Source organism: Leptodactylus fuscus, chromosome 1 (assembly GCF_031893055.1).
Source record: "Leptodactylus fuscus isolate aLepFus1 chromosome 1, aLepFus1.hap2, whole genome shotgun sequence".
NCBI lineage: Eukaryota > Metazoa > Chordata > Amphibia > Anura > Leptodactylidae > Leptodactylus > Leptodactylus fuscus.
The window spans coordinates 22,723,938-22,727,117 of NC_134265.1; positions in this window are offsets into that span (position 1 = coordinate 22,723,938).

A 3,180-nucleotide genomic window follows, 5' to 3' on the forward strand; every position below is an offset into this window, starting at 1 on the left:
AAGCACAGCCGGCTGTCAGCTGACAGTGCTGACCAGCTGACTTTCATCAAAATGTACAGCCAATGGATAGACCCATCATTTACATGTCAGTTACATGACAAATTTAGTGTGGTTTGCACACTCAGCAAGTCTAAACTGAGTAGGGGATCTGAAGAGAGCAACCTCACCACCTTTTGCGTGCGCTGTCATTTGGAAGGCAAGTCTTGGGCTCAGTGGGAGAGAGCAAACGCAGGACAATCGTCGCCTGGCATTGCCGACACTGCCTCTTCCACTGTTTACACCAGCCTGGACACCTGCACATCTGTCTCTGACACATTGGGGATTTCACCCTCATGCGCCCTTTTGGCCTGCACCATCATGCGCCTTTTCCCAGCCACTCCCCATCTCCCAGGCTTTTCATTGCAGGCAGAAGTACAGCACAAGCCACCCACATGCCCAAGCCTTCAACGGCCTCATCTACAAACTGCTGGCCCTGGAGATGTTGGCATTTATGCTTCTGGATACCCAGGCCTTCCGTCAGCAGATGGCAGCTGGGGCACCTCCCTATGCTGAGCCTAGCCATTACTACTTCTCTTGGTGTGCTGTCCCTACCTGCACGTGTCCCATAACATCAGTCGGGCCCAGAGCTCCGCGCTTTGCTGCAAGGTCCACTTGACCACCGACGCCTGGACAAGCGCCTGTGGTCAGGGATGCTGCTTATCTTTAATGACAGGCAGGGTGAATGTAGTGGAGTCTGGGCCCGGGGTGCAAACTGGGGTGGCCTATCTCCTCTCCCAGGCCAAAATTCATGGCAGGAGTAGACTGAAACCCTACTACACTGCAACCTCCACCCCAACTACGAGCTGGAAACGCTGTACCACTGGCGTGGGGAGATGTCAGCAGGACGTGCTCAAGCTCATCAGCTTGGGGGACAGACAGCACAGTGCCTCCGAGGTCAGGGATGCCATCCAGGATGATATGGCAATATGGTTTTCCCCGCTGCAGCTGGGCCCAGGCATGTTGGCGCCTGTGATAATGGCCGGAACCTGGTAGCAGATATGGAGCTTGCCAGACTCAAACACGGTCCACACATGACCCACGTTTTCAACTTGGTGCAATGGTTCTTTGAAATCTACACCATGGTGCCTGATATACTGGTCAAAGTGGGGCCATTTTCGTAAGTGAGAAGTAGCCTCTGCTAGGCAGAAAACATTCAGAGCACACTCCTCTCATCTTCGCACCGTTGGCTGGTGGAGGAAGATGAGGGGGATGAAGTGACATTTCATGTCACTGTCCCACACGAGGCTTCAGGGTACACTTCAGTGCATCCCATTGCTTCACCACAGATGGTGTGAAGGGGAGTGGAAAATGGAGGAAATGGAGAGTGACCCTTACAGTTGGGGGCAGCGAAGTCATGCCAAGTAACACACTGGCACACATGGATGACTTCATGTTGGGTTGCTTCTCAAGAGTCTAACACATATTTCACATCATGGAGAGCAAACAATACTGATTGAACAAAAAATTGGATTGAGCTGATATAGCCTGACTGAATTTCTGGGTCTCCCACCTAGGTTTTGGGGGTACACACTGTGGATATCTGGATTGAGCATACATAGCTGGACCTAATTGCTCTGTATTCCTGTTTTGGGGGGACACCGCCGGCAAAGCTGGGTTGAGTGTATATCGACTTCTCTCCCTGCAGTATATATCTCTGAGAAGAGCTGTTGTTGTTCTTCCGTTTTTCCCTGCCTAGCTGAAGCTAATCCCTATCTAGCCCTCAGCAGAACGTCTGTCCCTATGTCTGAAAGACGGAAAATGAAACGAAGATGGCGCTGACTATTCTTATAAATCAGAGGTCACATGTTTTTGGCAGCCAATGGGTTTTTTCAATTTTTTTTCGATGCCTCCGTTGTCGTAGTTCCTGTTCCACCTCCCCTGCATAGTTATTGATGAAAAAAAAGTGCCAGGGAAGGAGGGAGGGGATACGAATTTTTACTGCATTTGCCGCGTGGTATTCGATTGGAATCGAATATCTCGAACGGCCTGATATTCGATCGAATACATATTCGATTGAACGGCGTTCGCTCATCTCTAATAGATAGATAGATAGATAGATAGACAGACAGATAGATAGATAGATGAAAGATAGATAGATAGATAGATAGATAGATAGGAGATAGATAGATAGATAGATAGATAGATAGGGGATAGATAGATAGATAGATAGATAGATAGATAGATAGATAGATAGATAGGAGATAGATAGATGATAGATAGATAGATAGATAGATAGGAGATAGATAGATAGATAGATAGATAGATAGATAGATAGATAGATAGAAGATAGATAGATAGATAGATAGATAGATAGGAGATAGATAGATAGAAGATAGATAGATAGATAGATAGATAGATAGGAGATAGATAGATAGATAGATAGATAGATAGATAGATAGATAGATAGATAGATAGATAGGAGATAGATAGATAGATAGATAGATAGATAGATAGGAGATATATATAAATAGATAGATAGATAGATAGATAGATAGATAGATAGGAGATAGATAGATAGATAGATAGATAGATAGATAGATAGATAGATAGATAGGAGATATAGATAAATAGATCGATAGATAGATAGATAGATAGATAGATAGATAGTAACACCATACCAACAGGATATTATTATATAAATGTTATAGGATATAACCATCTGACTCTCTTTTGCATTCTAAACATATGTCCCCATATATATATAGAATTTTCCAGACATATTCTCTATATCCCAGCCCTGTGGTATACCCGGGGACATTGGACTATTACTTCCATCATTGTGTAATACTTGTACTTGATGTTCTCCATCTCACTGTCCTATATACACAGTTCTCCTGATATCTTATTTCACAAAAAGGGAAGAAAGTAGAATTTCTTGACTTTTCCTGTTGCAGTCTTGCCAGATCAGTGTGAGTCACAACCTATTTATTGAGGAACTGACGGACACCTTACAATACTGCCAGTCTTTTGGAGATATAGGCAGGGCTGCCATTGGCTGTCAGATATACCTGCAGCATGTATAACACACAAACACCACTTGTTTCCTTGTGAAAGAGCTATATAAAGGTGTGCAGGATCCTGGAGGAGGCAGAGCTGGACACATCTCACACAACTTCCCTCTGACAACTCTGCTGGTCCAGC